Raw genomic sequence first — 15,099 nt, 5'->3', positions numbered from 1 at the left:
CTGTCTCAAAATTAAAATAAAGGAGGGAGGAGTGGCAGGGGGGATACACACAGGTTAGTGACAGAGAGGTCTCTTCCTAAAGCATGCTCACGGCCCTGGTTTCAATCCCTGGTACTGCAAATCAAATAGGACCCAATTTTGCCACTCAAGGAATCAATGTTGTAGGTGTCCTATAAATACCCAAAGGTAAAGGACAAAAGCCCTGTCCTTATTATATTAAATGATGAATGATGGCAAAGGCACTGGTTTAGAAAACTGGTATTTGTTAACTAACTATGGAAATAGCTTCATGAAGAAGAGACTCTAGGCATTGTGGTGTCCCATGCCTTTAATCCCAGCACTTGAGAGGCAGAGGCAGGAAGATCACGGAGTTCGAGGCCAGCCTGGTCTACAAAAGCGAGTCCAGGATAACCAGGACTGTTACACAGAAAAACCCTGTCTCAAAAAACCAGAAAAATAAAAGAATAAAAAATAAATAAAAATCACGTTGAGGGCTCGGTGGACAGGCCTGATAATCTTGTGTTTCATCCCAGGGACCCAGATGATGAAAGGAGAGAAAGGACTCCTCCAAGTTGTCCTCTGACCTCCATAAGAACTCCCTCCCCCTAAATAAGTGTAACTGAATACAGAGAACTATGTTCACCAAATGGTTGGTTACTAAATATGCATGTACCAGACACTTTGCGGGCTAAGGATCTATCAATGACTGAATTAGAAATGAGTTTGTGTAGACAGAACCTACCAACCTCAAAGAACCTGAAAGAAACACACCACACAAATTTTTGACACAGGCTCTCCCTGCATGGTCCATCTCCACTCATGCAACGTTCCTGCCTCAGGCTCCAAAGAGCTGACAGGCACAAGCAGGTCTGTGGGAAGACAAGAATAATCAAAGCAACTAAACAAAATGAGTAATAAAAAAAACATGAAGTGTGCTGGGAGTGGCTCACACCTTTAATCCCAGCAGAGGCAGGCGGATCACTGTGAGTTCATGGTCAGCCTGGTCTACAAAGTGAGTCCAGGATAGCCAAGGCTACACAGAGAGACCCTATGGGGGGAAGTGTAGGAAAGTAGAAAATTAATTCCTAAAGCCCGTACACCAAGAATGCTCAAGCTCAAAGAATCCTTTGCAGATGAGTACTTCCAACACTGATATTCTAGCAATGGGAGGCAGAGGCAAGTGGATCTCAGTTTGAGGCCAGCTTAGTCTACATATCAAGTTCCAGGCCAGCCAAGGCTACACACAGTAAGACCCTGTCTCTCAAAACAAAAATTTTATACACACCATCCTTGATATATCCTTCACTACAGAAAACAAATTCAGAATTTTGGGGGCAGGAGGGTTTCGAGATAAGGTTTCTTTCTCTATGTTGTCTTGACTGTCCTGGACTTGCTTTGTAGACCAGGCTGGCGTCAAACGTAGAAATCTGCCTGCCTCTGCCTCCCAAGGGCTGGATTAAAGGCATGCACCACCACACCCAGCCAGAATAGTCTACTTTAAAGACACTGAAAATAGGATGCCATTGATTTACACATTAACAAGGTCTACTACTTACAACTACCTAAATCAGTTTCTATGAGACACATAAAAATGATAACAATTAGAGCCTAGGAGGGACTTTAGAGATTACTAATCCTGTGATTCTCCTTTTACACAGTACTTATTGCTAGAACAATGTCTAGCACAAAGCAGATACCAAATAAGTATCTGTGGTAGATAAAAGTCAATGCATTAAAAGACACTAAAAATATTAATTCTGGAGCTAGAAACATTAAGTCTTGAGAAGTTCTTAGAACTGGTAAATGTATAAAATATATATATATATATATATTTGAATCAGGCCTGTGCTATTACTGTCTCATATACCTATCAATCTAATTGCTGAACTCCTCCCCTTTCCCTAAAATAAACTGCAAAAAAACAAACCAAATCAAACAAACAAATAACCCCACTATCCTGCCCCGGACTGCCAAGACAGAACTCTGGTCTTAAGTTTTTACTTTTACTTTGCCCTCACTCCCTTTTTTTTCTTTAATGCCCAGTTCCTGCTCCAAACTTTACTTGTTATCTAGAGAATAAGACCAAGACAAACATGCTTTGGAAAAGTTCCACAAATGATTCTGACATACAGTTGAGGCAGAGAAATAACTGCTAGGTAGTCACCAGAGAATAAAATTGGAAACTTATTAGTGCAGCATGACAGGTCTATACTCTCAAGTGCTTAGAAGGCTGAGGCAAATCTATACTTTGTAAGGACCCAGTCTGAAACATTAAACTTTGTAACAACCAAAAGTCATTTGCCTGCAGAGCACCAACAGCACTAGGGAGGCAGAGGCAGGTGGATCCCTGTGAGTTCAAGGCCAGCCTGGTCTACAAAGTGAGTCCAGGACAGCCAAAGATACAGAGAAAACCTGTCTACAAAAACAAAACAACAAAAGACAAAGACCCAGTATAATTTTAGGTAAATATCTCAATAATATAATACTTTCCCATCCCTTTTCCCTAAAAACATACTCTAGCAGTCATCATTTTAGGCACAGTAACATGTGTCAGAAAACCTCAGGGTTTTTTCCTACATAAGAAAATTCAAGCGGGGTGTGGTGGTGCATGCCTTTGATCCCAGCACTGGGAGGCAGAGGCCAGCCTGGTCTACAAAGCAAGTCTAGGACAGCCAAGATAACACAGAGAAACCTTGTATCGGGGAAAAAAAAATTCAGAGGCTCCGCATGGTGGCGCTAGCCTTTAATCCCAGCACTCGGGAGGCAGAGGCAGGCAGATTGCTGTTGAGTTCTAGGCCAGCCTGGTCTACAAAAATGAGACCAGGATAGCCAGGACTGTTACACAGAGAAACTCTGTCTTGGGGGAAAAAAAAGAAAAGATTCAGAGCCAAATGATGTGATGGGAAATACCTGTAATCCCAGCACTCAGAAGGTGGGGGCAGAAGGATCAGGAGTTTAAAGTCATCTTTGGCTATACAGCCAGTTTGTATCCAGCTTACATTTGTGAGCTCCTGTATCAAACACAGAGAAGTAATACAAAAGAACTTTTAAAGACCACTAAAATCACGTTTTCTAAAATTCAGTAAAGATATCTGAGGATTCTTTTGTCTCATTGAGAATGATCATCGGGATAGAAATGTAACTTGGTGGTAGCATTCCACTACCGTAGCATACATGAGGCCCTAATGAAACAGGGCACATACCCCCAATGTCTGTTGTCGCTATTTTCATTCCATAATTTACAACCAATGCAGCAAAAATGCTAAAAGAAGCTCCCCTAGTCTTAAATTTTTTTAGTGTAAATAAAATTTTAAATTAAAATAAATTCAGAACTCTCATACTGAAATAATAATTTCACTGTATGTTGGTTGATGAGATAATATGAATTATCAGAAAACAAATTTCTATTTTCATTTCATGAATATAAATGTTATCAGCAATTATTTGTCATAAACTCACATGTTGATAGACATTTAGAAGATACCTATTTGTTCTACTTTCCATGGCCAATCAAGTTATTTTTCAAAAGCCAGACTATTTTGATAGTCTTAAAAACAAAACTAATCTAAAGCTGCTCTGGTATAGCTAACAAACTAAAAATTCTAAATTTCTTTTAAAATAGCAGTATCATTTCATCAATATAGCACATAATTTAAGTACTACTAGCTGAAGGTACTACTACCTTCCATTGGTATAATAAAAAAATACCTATATAATGTAATAAATGAGAATGTTTAAATGTGTAACGGTGCTGACTTGTAATTAATAGTTAATAAGTGGTTATTATGCTGAAAATGGAAAGCAGTTTTAAAAATCCATTTTCTTATTTACACAAGTTCTGTAATAACAATAGCCCCACAGCTTTAAGCCTGATAGAGTATCAGACTCATACACAGTATTCTTAAAATGTACCTTTTATTCAGGCCCATATCAGATATAACAACAAAAATCCCTACCAAGTGATTCTAATGTCCAGAGTTGCAGATCAATGCAGTAAATGCTCCCCAAACACTGTTAGAACATGTAAAAAATACAAGACAATTAGCAATAAATATGATGGTTTTCAAAGATCCAGATTCTAAAACAATGAAATGGAAACAAGACTTGTTTCTTTTTTGTTGTTTTGTTTTGGAGACAAGGTTTCTCTGTGTAGGCCTGTCTATCCTGGAACTCTTTGTAGACCAGGCTGGTGGCCTCGAACTCACAGAGATTCTCCTGCCTCTGCCTTGCAAGTGCTGTGATTAATGGTGTACTTGTTTCTCAATCTTTGAGAAACATTTCAAGATTCAGAAAACTTACCAGCAGGAAAGGAAATATAATATGCAAGATAATCATAAAAGTATTATGTGCTTTTAAAATAAAACTCAAGTAGTTCAATAACTTCCACAGCTTAGGGTCTCATATTCAAAGACTAATCCATATTTTTAGTGTGTGTGTGTGTGTGTGTGTGTGTGTGTGTAGGTCTGAGGGGTGTCAGATCCCCTAGAGCTGCAGTTACAAGTTGTAGGCTGCCTGATATGGGTGCTAGGAATCCAACTTGGGTTCTCTGCAAGAACATTATGTACTCTTAACCACTAAGCCATTTCTCCAGCCCCAGATGTCCCTATACATTTCAAATAATTTCCTCTCACCTGCTTTAAACAAAGACTGGCTTCAATAATAAAATTCTGGAAATATAAAAACTTTAAAACCTGATCTTTTGAGTAGAAAAAAACTAAAAAATAGAATGCTTTCATGTGTCCAACTAATCAATAACTTAATGATGGCAGATCATGACAAACACCCTAAGTAGCATTATTAATATTATGCCAAAGAAAAATAATTTCTGAAGAGATACCACTAAATTGCTCTTCTAGAGATTATCTCAAAATGTACTTCAAGATTCTGGAAAACAAAAGAACCAAAGTATATCCTACTGGATGGAGCATTCCACTCACTGATAGGCAGAAAACGAAGGGACCCCCATAAAATGCTCTATAACTTAAGAATAAAATCTGCTTTTCAGAGTTACTTTTAGAAAGAAACTAAGATTCTTGTGTATTCTTCTCTTAGTCCTTAATACTTCCAGACATTCTCTTAGATTCTACTACTGTCAGCAAATAAAAGGAAGAAACAGCAAAAGAAAGATAACATCATATTTGGGAGGGGGATAAGAAAAAACATGAAGACATTCATATAGTATTTAAAAGATGGATTTTTTTCATGAGAGAAGGCAAAACATACGTTAAATTTTCACCCTTGGAACATCAATTCCAAATATTTCCGGCTTTCACTTTACCCAAACCCTGAAACAATAAAGTTTAAAGGGTTAAAGCAGCAAGTATGACAAAGCATGTAAATTTAAACATTGCAAAAGCAAATATTATCTCTGTATATTTAATATCTAAATCTTCCAAGAAATTGAAAGGCATTTTGCTGAAGCCAAAATGGCAGCCTGGTGATTCAGTAGACTAGAACGATCTAAAGAAGAGTTTGTAGTCTCTATTTTTAAGTTCAAGTGTACTGACTAAAAAAAAAAAACGCAACCTAGTCATGGTTAAAGAGAGCTAATGAGGTCTAATAGATACCGCCTGCAAAGTTTCCACATCAGTACACCCAAAATAATAACTGAAACTATACAAAGGAGAGATAAGGAAAGCTGGTGGGCTTTAAATTTTTACAAATAACTACCAATGCCTCTTTTACCAACAGAAGCATGAAAATTAACCTAAACCCACAATTCCCTCACTTACAAGTCAACGCCACTCTGCGGCAATTACACACACCTGTAAACTGCGGCCGTGAAAATTCAATTAACGGTGTAACTACGGTACTTCCAAAACAATAACGTGTTTAATTTAAGCACGTTGTATCGAAAAAATCGTAACATTCCAGTTGCTGGAGAAACCCAAACAGTAACAACCCCCCCCCCAGCTCCCCACCTGTGTAACGTAAATATTTCACAATGAATGAAAAACAAGCCTTTTATGAAGCCTGAAACCTCACATCACCAGCGGGTGAAGGTTTTCTTAGTCACAAAGTCGCACAGGCTAATATTTTCTTTTTTTCTTCTCCTTCTTCAGGAACAGTTAAAAATAGAAAGGTGGTAAGGAAGGTCTACTGTCCCTTGGAAGCGATTTAGGCATCAAAACATCCCTCCCTAGCCTTTGGCCTCGAGCAGATGAAGGGGCGCGAGGGAGGTGTGGGGGACCGATAACCGGCTCGGACTTCCCAGGGCACGGGGCCACCGAGCGACTGCGGGTTATCGCGGGAGGGCGGAGGGGAGGCCAACAAGTCGGCGGGCCCGATAGCCAGCCAGGCGTCGCCGAGGCCTAGCTCTCCCGCTCCAAATCACTCCACCTCAGTAATGGCGTTTGGTGTCAAGTGGAACAGGCTGAGGGCGTCCGCGGCGGGGTTAAGGGGCGCGCGAACAGCACCCCCCCCCTGCCACCACCGCCGCCACCGCCCGCCGCCCGCGCGCCACCGCCGCGCGCTCTGAGGCGACCTCCGGCACGGGTGGAGGGGCGGCACGCCGCGCCCGAAGTCTCCATCCTCCTCTTCTCCACTCCAGTCAGGACGGGAAGGGGGAGGAAGGGGAGGGCCAGAGCCGTCAGCCATTTTCCCTGCCAGTCCAAAACACACTCACTCTCGCGCACACACACACGGACACACACGGACACACATAGACACACGCACGGACACGCTCACTCACAGACACGGGCACACACGCTCCCGGGACCCCGACGGTGCGGCACAGCGGAGGCTGGCGAGCGTTCGGCCAGCCTGGGAGCGACGAGGAGGGGCGCCCCCCCCCCACCCCGTGTCCCCGACCCGACCAGTCGGAGGCCCCCGAGGGAGGGACCTCTCACACACACGCACACCCCCTCGCGCCTTCCTCCCACCCCTCCAGCCAGCTGTCGGCCCCGGAAAAGGCGAGTGGCCCCGGCGCCCACCGCCGAACTGACTACTCACCGAACACAACACAGGCGTCTTCTAAGAAGCAGGACACGCGGAGGCGGGAGACGAAAAGGCAAAAGGCTCAAATTCCCGGGACGAGGCCTAACCTGGGAGCATCCCAGGCCAGGGGCTGACGGAGAGACAAAATGTGTGAGCTTGCGGATGCCGGGCTCGCGGCGCTCTCCGCGCTCACAAGGGGACCCGTCCGCTCCGCACCCTAGCCACCCTAGGGCAGCAGTGGCCAAAGCCGCCGCCTCCTCTCCTCCTCCTCCTCCTCCTCCTCCCTCTCGGCCGCCGGCGGCCCTCTTCCCCCTTCTCCCCTCGGGCTGGGGCGCTCTCTGAGCTCAGTCGAGCTCCGGGCGGTGCGTTTCTCCTGCGTCACCTCCTCCTGCTCCTCCTCCTCCTGCAGCGGCAGTTTCACCTTCCCCTGGTCGCCGCCTCAGTCCCCCCACTCGGGGCCTGCTCGCTTCGCTGCGGCTCCTCTCCTCACTCCCGTCCACCGACCCCAAAGCACCAGGACGGTAAAGGCAGCCACCTCCCCCGAGGGAGAGGCACGGCGGCCGACTCCCGCGAGGCCTGGGAGCCGGTGCAAGGCAAGGCAAGGGGTTCGGTGGGACTGAAAAGAGCCCAAACGGGCCGGCTACCTAAGAGGTTGCGGCTCCGCCACCGGCGGAGACCAGCTTCCGCAGCCTTGGATACCACGGCCTCCTCAATATGGCGGATCCAACAAGTCAAAAAAGAAAAATAAAAAAGAAAAGAAAAAGAAAGAAAACCCGCACGGCCAGTGGCAGTGGCGGCGGCGGCGGCGGCAGCAGCGGCGGCGACGGCGGCAGCGGCAGCAACAGCGGCGGCGACGGCGGCAGCGCAGACTCCCACTAGTCCCAGCGCCGCCCAAGGCTTAGAGCTTCTCCGCCCCCCGCTAGGGCCCGCCCCTATCAAGCCCCACCCCTCAGCCCTCGGTCCGCCCCCTTGCCTGCCCAGCCCCCATCTCGGCCAGCTGCCCCCTTCCCCTCCCTGTCCACCTCGGGTTGGTGGGGGAGCGGGAGGAACGACGTGAGCCGCTAGGGGAACGGACCAGGCGGCAGAAGCCTGGAACTCTGCGAACTGGGTGGGGGAGGGGAAGACAATGCTGAAGAAAGATTGTGGCCATACCGAGGCTTCTAGACTGACCCCCCCAGGCGAGGGCCAGGGACTCTTCCACACCCTTCAGTTAGGGGACCAGGCCGAGAGCAGACAGTGGCCCCAGAACGCTCTGAAGAGGAGCGTGGGGTCGGGGAAGGGGTAGAGGCCTGAGACGACCCGGCCTGCGGCACGGGCGAAGGGACTGGACTGTCGGGAATGGTGGTGATATGGACAGGAGAGGGTTAAGCGGTAGCCGCGTCGCAGAATTTGACTAGTGCTGCTTGTTTTTGTTCCATTGTGAACCATAGCCCGGCCGCCGAGTGCCCGGATGGTGACGTCACCGACCTCCCCCTTTTCCGGGATGGTGCGGGGGAGGGGGAACGGAAAGACCAAGTTCCTGGGTCCCTGTGCTAGGCGTTTGCAGCCGCGGTGCTTGAGGGTCCTGACTGCGCAGCTGACCCACGTCACGTGACATGGGGACAGGCCAGGACACTAAGTAGTGGTGCCAGGTCCCCAGGGTTTAGCCACCTGCTCCCTGCCGATAGGGGGAAGGTGTGGCTAGAAATTCAAAGTCGAGGCCTCCTTCCCACTCTTTGAGGGAGGCGCTTTTAAGCCGCTCATTCACATGGTCCTGCAGCATCAGTACCTGAAAGCATTTCGTCAGCCTTAAAGGCACAGTGACTAGGACTGAGGACATTTTGGACACAGGAATCCTTAAAACAGTAAAGACAAAAAACTTTACACCATCCTAGACAGCTTTGCTACTCTTTAATACTAAATGTAGCAAATGAACTTCTATTGCTGTATCTTCAGCACCATTGGGAGAACCCGGAAGGAACTTAAGAACCCAATAGTCAGGGACTATTTTCTGCATATCTGCATATTGAGAATAAAAACCGGCGGTGGTGGCGCACGCCTTCAATCCCAGCACTAGGGAGGCAGAGGCAGGTGGATAGCTGTGAGTTCGACGCCAGCCTGGTCTACAAAGGGAGTCCAACACAGCCAAGGCTACACAGAGAAACCCTGTCTTGAAAAGCCAAGAGAGACGGGGGGGGGGGGGCCAGGGAGGGAGGGAGGGAGGGAGGAAGAGAGAGACAGAAAGACTCCAAAGTGCAGGCTGCAGAAGCAAAACTTAATCAGAGCAATTTCTCAAACGTTGGTGGGGTTGGGACAATTCTATAGTTTACCTAAAGTTCACACATGAAGAGGAAATAAATACAATTACTGATCTATCACAGTTTATTTTGACTTTAAAATGCCTGTGTGCAGCAAATCCCACGTAAAATGATAACAAAATCCTATAAAATCCATTACATGTCGTTTAACTTGTGCTATAAGCACATTCGTTTCTTTTGTTTGTTTCTTTGTTGGTTTTTCGAGACTGGGTTTCTCTGTGTAACAGCTCTGGCTGTCCGGGACTCGCTTTGTAGGCCAGGCTGGCCTTGAATTCACAGCAATCCGCCTGTCTCTGCCTCCCGAGTGCTGGGATTAAAGGCTTGCGCCACCACGTCTGACCCCTACCTAGGTACATGATTTTAACTAGACTGAGACTAGAGATCTGTCTACCTTCCCCATCCTCTCAAAACAAAAAAACAAAAAAACCCTATAGCATTGTATCTTATAAGTATCACTTTGTGTCAATTTAAAATAACCTACACTGAGAAATTCTGTCTCAAAAAAAGTAAAATAACAACCCAACCTTTTTTAGGCAACCACAACCCTTTTTAGGCAACCTACAGAATGTTAAAAAGTAAATCATTATAGCTGGGCATGGTGGCTGACCTGCACTCGCTTTGTAGACCAGGTTGGCCTCCAACTCACAGCAATCCACCTGCCTCTGCCTCTGCCTCTGCCTCTGCCTCTGCCTCTGCCTCTGCCTCTGCCTCTGCCTCCGGAGTGCTGGGATTAAAGGAGTGCACCACCACTACCACCCGGCTATGTATTTATGTTTTTTAAAAAACTCAATAGCAAGCCGGGCGGTGGTGGCGCACGCCTTTAATCCCCCGCACTTGGGAGGCAGAGGCAGGTGGATCGCTGTGAGTTCGAGGCCAGTCTGGTCTACAAAGTGAGTCTAGGACAGCCAAGGCTACACAGAGTGACCCTGTCTCGAAAAACAAAACAAACAAAAAAAATTCAATAGCAAAACAAGTAAAACCCTTCAAAATAAATAGGCAAAAGGGTCTAGAGTGAGTTCTAGGACAGCCTGGTCTAAATAGTGAGTTCTAGGTCAGCCTGGTCTAAATATTGAGTTCTAGGACAGCAAGGACTACATTTTAAAAAACTCTGTCTCGGAAAAACAAACAAACACAAAAAACAAACGATAGGCAAGGGTTGGTGGCACACATCTTTAATCCTAGCACTCAGGAGGCAGGGGCAGGCAGATCTCTGTGAGTGGGTTCAGGGCCAGCCTGGTCTACAAAGCAAGTCCAAGACAGCCAAGATAACATAGAGAAACCCTGTCTAGAAAATAACAACAAAAAAAAAAAAACCAAGCAAAAAGTACTGTAGGGTTTTGATGGCACACACCTTTGATCCCAACACTTGGGAGGCAGAGGCAAGAGGACCCCTGTGAGTTTAAGACCAGCCTGGTCTACAAAGTGAGTCCAGGACAGCCAAGGCTACACAGAGAAACCCTGTCTGGGGAAAAAAAAAAGGGCAAACATAACATTACTAATTCTACTCCTGGGTAAAGCCTAAAGAACTGAAAGCAGGACCCAACCAAATGCATGTATATCAAAATTCATAGCAGCATTAGTCACAATAGCCAAAATGTGCAAACAACCCAAATATTGAGTAGATGAATAGATAAATAAAATGTGGTAGACATACACAATGAAATGTTACTCAGCCTTAAAAAGGAATGAGACCCTGACAGACACTAGAACATGCATGAATCTTGGAAACATACTAACTGAAATAAGCAAGACACAAAAGCTCCCCTGTGATTTCACTTCCGTGTGGTACCCAGGGTAGACAAGTTTATAGAGGTACAATAGAGGCTGCTGGCGCATGAGGGGTGAAGAGGATGGCACTACAGTTTAATGGACATGGTACTTATATGGAGATGACAAAAAAAATTGAGCAGTGGAAAATGGCAATGGATGTACAATTTTGTTAATGTACATAATGTCACAGAACAGAAAATTACAGTAATTACAATGATAAATTTTATGTATGTTTTACTATGTATTTTTAAGGGTAAAAGGGTGGGTGTGTAGCTAATTAGTGCTTAGTACAAAGTAAAGCTCTGCAGTCGAGCCTCAGCACTCTCCCATCTCCATTCAAAGAGGAAAATCTTCCAATCAAATATCGATGATTTCCTATGGGAATCTACATACTACACTCTTACCAGTAGTCCTAGCTTGAACTCTTAAGTTCTCCAGCTACTTCCCAGGAGGAAATATCCACTGGGCTCCAGGGTGGCTATGGCTACAGGACTGCCCACTTTGACATCTTCCATTCAGTTCATGAGATGGCAATGAAAAAAAAATGTGGGGTTAAGAGAGTAAGTTCAATGCCACAGTACAACTGAAATGAAAATTCACTATCCTCCAGCCCTTTCTTCTCACTTCCTTGATTTTGGTTTCTCTTTTCTAACAGCTGTCCTTTCAGGTTGAAGAGTGTATTTTTTTTTTAAACTTCCTGGTTCTTTGCCATTAGGACAGAATCTTTTTTTTTTTAAGATTTATTTATTTATTATGTATACAATGCACATCAGATCACATTATAGATGGTTGTGAGCCACCATGTGGTTGCTGGGAATTGAACTCATGACCTCTGGAAGAGCAGTCAGTGCTCTTAACCGCTGAGCCATCTCTCCAGCCCTAGGACAGAATCTTATTATATTCCATTTCCTCATAGAATTTCCCACTGCACTCTGTCCCCTTTCTACTCTACCCAAAAAAATATTTGCTAAGTAGATTCACTGCTTACTACATACATTCTAAAATGTAGGATTTCTTGAAGACAAATTTCAAAGTCACATAGGGGAGGGGTTAAACATCCTCCCTATAAAAAACACTTAGAAAGCTGGGTTTGGTGGCACACACCCACCATCCAGCACTCGGGAGTCAGAGGCAGGCAGATCTCTGTGAGTTCAAGGCCAGCCTTGTCTACAAAGTAAGTGGAGGACAGCCAAGGCTATACAGAGAAACCCTGTCTCAAAAAAACGAACAAACAAACAAAACCACTTAGAAATGGTCTGTCTGAAACTACCCTACTTCCGGAAAGTCAAGGACTTGGATACAAAGTCCAGCAAGAAAACCAAGAGTAACCCTGGCATCATCTCTGTGCCTCAGGGACAAACCCAGGGTGCCCAAAGAGAAGTGGCCTATACCTGCCTACTTGAGAGAGTTAAAGTAAATGTTTTAATCTTGGTATCTGCACCAGCAGTCACCAATGAATATCATAGCCATTATAAGGAGAACCAAGGACAAGCTAGTTAAAGACGATTATTAAATCAAAGGATATTTAACATTAGCTATTAAATAATTCTTGAGAGTTTACAGTTCATATATGAAATTGGATAGTTATCTCAAATTTCATAATAAAACCTTAATATATTTGACATCAAGTGCTGAGACTGAACAAAGATTTCTAAACTATTCACAAGAAAAAAGACATTTTAATCAACCATGTTTTCCCCCTCCTGGATTTTGTGCTATTTTAATTTTTTTCAGCTTTTTGCAACTTGTCACTTGTGGTGATCCTTCTCTCTTATATATAATTTTGTATTTTAATTTTGAAAAGTTTTTTTTCAGAAAGCTTCCCAAATTATATCAGACTTCATGAAGCCGAGAGTTGGCCCCATTATCGCATGAGAAACCATAAATTAAGCCTGGCGGGTGCTTACACACACCTTTAATCCCAGCACTGGGGAGGCAGAGGCAGGTGGATCTCTGAGTTCGAGGCCAGCCTGGTCTACAGAGTGAGTCCAGGACAGCCAAGGCTACACAGAGAAATGCTCTGTTGAGGAGAAGGGGCGGGGAACACGCAAGACAGAGAGCATAGGAGGGAGAGAGCTGAGCACCAGCACCCTCATTTCTCTCTGCTTCTTGAGTGTGGATGCCTCCAGCTGCCTCAAGCTCCTGCTACCTTGACTTCTGCATCATGATAGACATATAGTGGGGCAGTGAGCCAAAATCAACCCTTCCTTTCTCCAGTTGCTTTTGTTAAGTATTTTGTGACAGAAATAAGAAACAAGGTCTTGAGTTCAATTCCATGGTGGCTCACAACCATCCATAATGTGATCTGGTACCTTCTTCTGACAGGTAGGCACACACCCTGGAAGAATACTGGATCCATAATAAATAAACAATTTTTTTTTGGTTTTTCGAGATAGGGTTTCTCTGTGTAGCCTTGGCTGTCCTGGACTCACAGCATCTGCTTGCCTCTGCTTCCCAAGTGCTGGGATTAAAGCTATGTGACACCACGTCCAGCATAAATAATTTTTTTAAAAAAATACGTAACAAGATGAAATATTTTTCAACTTGATCTTTCTTTTTTCCTGTTTGCTTGTTTCTTTGTTTTGAGACAGGGTCTTGGTGTCTCTCTCTCTCTCTCTCTCTCTCTCTCTCTCTCTCTCTCTCTCTCTCTCTCTCTCTCTCTCCATAACTCTGGATGTCCTGGAATTCACTATGTAGACCAGGCTAGTCTCAAACTTAAGAGAGCTGCCCACTTCTGTCTCTTGAGTTCAGGGATTAAAGGCCTGAGTCACCATGCCTGGCTCACCTTGATTTTGAAAAAGAACCTAAAAGCTGGTAAGATGTAAGATCAGAGCCCTGAACCTGTGCAGGGAACTGTACGACTCTGCAGGATGTCCAAAGAAGGGTCCACATGTAAAAACAAAAACAGATGAGAAGCCACAGAAAAGAACAGGGGACAGATACCTAGATCAATAAAATTTAGCTTTCCAAAATGTTGATACTATGTATCAGGTCCCCTGGTTAATTAACACTGTATTGTGAATAATAAGGGATTTCTTCCTTTAGGAACGAACACTTACACATGTGATCTCTATGGTAGATGTATCTGCATTTGACTAGAGTGCAGTTAGCACCAGAAACTGGCCAGCTGTAGACATTCAAGATTCGAATACCGAGACCTGAAAAGGCTGGCTGAATCCCAGAGCTGACTCACGCAGCTCACAACAGGAAGCATCAGTTAATATTTGTCCAGTGAGTCTATAGTCTTCATTCAAAGTGTTAGGACACTTCTTTTGCTTTGGATTATGGGGCTCTTCAGATGCTTTGCTTAAAATTTGAAGGGTTCTATTCTGCAAACCACTATAGTGTAAAACAATTGAATCTTTTTGCGTTTTTCTTGTAAGAAAAATGGAACTCCGTATAGTTCTAAGAAGTACAGATTTCTTTAGTCTGAGAGGGAGGATGACATTGTGACACAGAGTCCGCCTCACTCCTGACTCTAGCATGTTCTAGTAACTCCTGGATCCTCACAGAGATGTATCTCACATTATTTGTCTGGAATACTCTGACTTTTCCAGGTCTTCCCTACTGAAAATAGGGAAGTTTGTTGTACACAGAAAAACAGCATGACTCTTTGAATCATTTTCACAATCAAGACATGATATTCTACAAGACCACTGTCTTTTTTTTTTTTTTTTTTTTTTTTTGGTTTTTCGAGGCAGGGTTTCTCTGTGTAGCCCTGGCTGTCCTGGACTCGCTTTGTAGACCAGGCTGGCCTCGAACTCACAGCGATCCACCTGTCTCTGTCACCTTGACTTGTCATTCGGAAAAGAGAGAAAGACTGGGGCTAGAGAGGTGGTGTAGCAGTTTAGAGTACCTGTTGATCTTGCGGAGTACCCAGACTCACTGCCCAGCACCCACATGGCAGCTCACCACGAATGGTAACTCTACTTCCAGAGGGTGCAATGCCCTCTTCCAACATAGGCACCAGGCATGCATAGCATGCACATACATACATTCAGGCAAAGTAGACATAAGGAACCATTACTGAAATTCACAACATAAGGAAAATTATAAGGGCTTTTATTTTTTACAATCAACTTTCTTTCTTTCTTTC

General features: G+C 44.7%; 1 protein-coding gene across 10 annotated transcripts in view; it reads right to left on the bottom strand.

Annotated features, from left to right (window-relative positions):
* Positions 1–15,099, bottom strand: part of USP9X (ubiquitin specific peptidase 9 X-linked) — a 144,647-nt gene that overhangs the window by 105,331 nt on the left and 24,217 nt on the right. For 5 of the 10 annotated variants that reach the window (XM_084790782.1, XM_084790792.1, XM_084790783.1 and 2 more), the window contains exons 1-2: positions 7,581–7,813; positions 6,952–7,066 (exon numbers count right to left, since the gene is read on the bottom strand). The exons of 1 other annotated variant lie outside the window; for it this stretch is intronic. The gene's annotated coding sequence lies outside the window, so the exon portion shown is untranslated. 4 more of the 10 variants (XM_084790786.1, XM_084790791.1, XM_084790787.1 and 1 more) reach the window with 3 other exon arrangements.

Source organism: Acomys minous (assembly GCF_964271855.1).
Source record: "Acomys minous genome assembly, chromosome: 7".
Classification (NCBI taxonomy): domain Eukaryota; kingdom Metazoa; phylum Chordata; class Mammalia; order Rodentia; family Muridae; genus Acomys; species Acomys minous.
The sequence above is the reverse complement of the archived record's forward strand: the minus strand, read 5'-3'. Positions and strand labels throughout refer to the sequence as shown.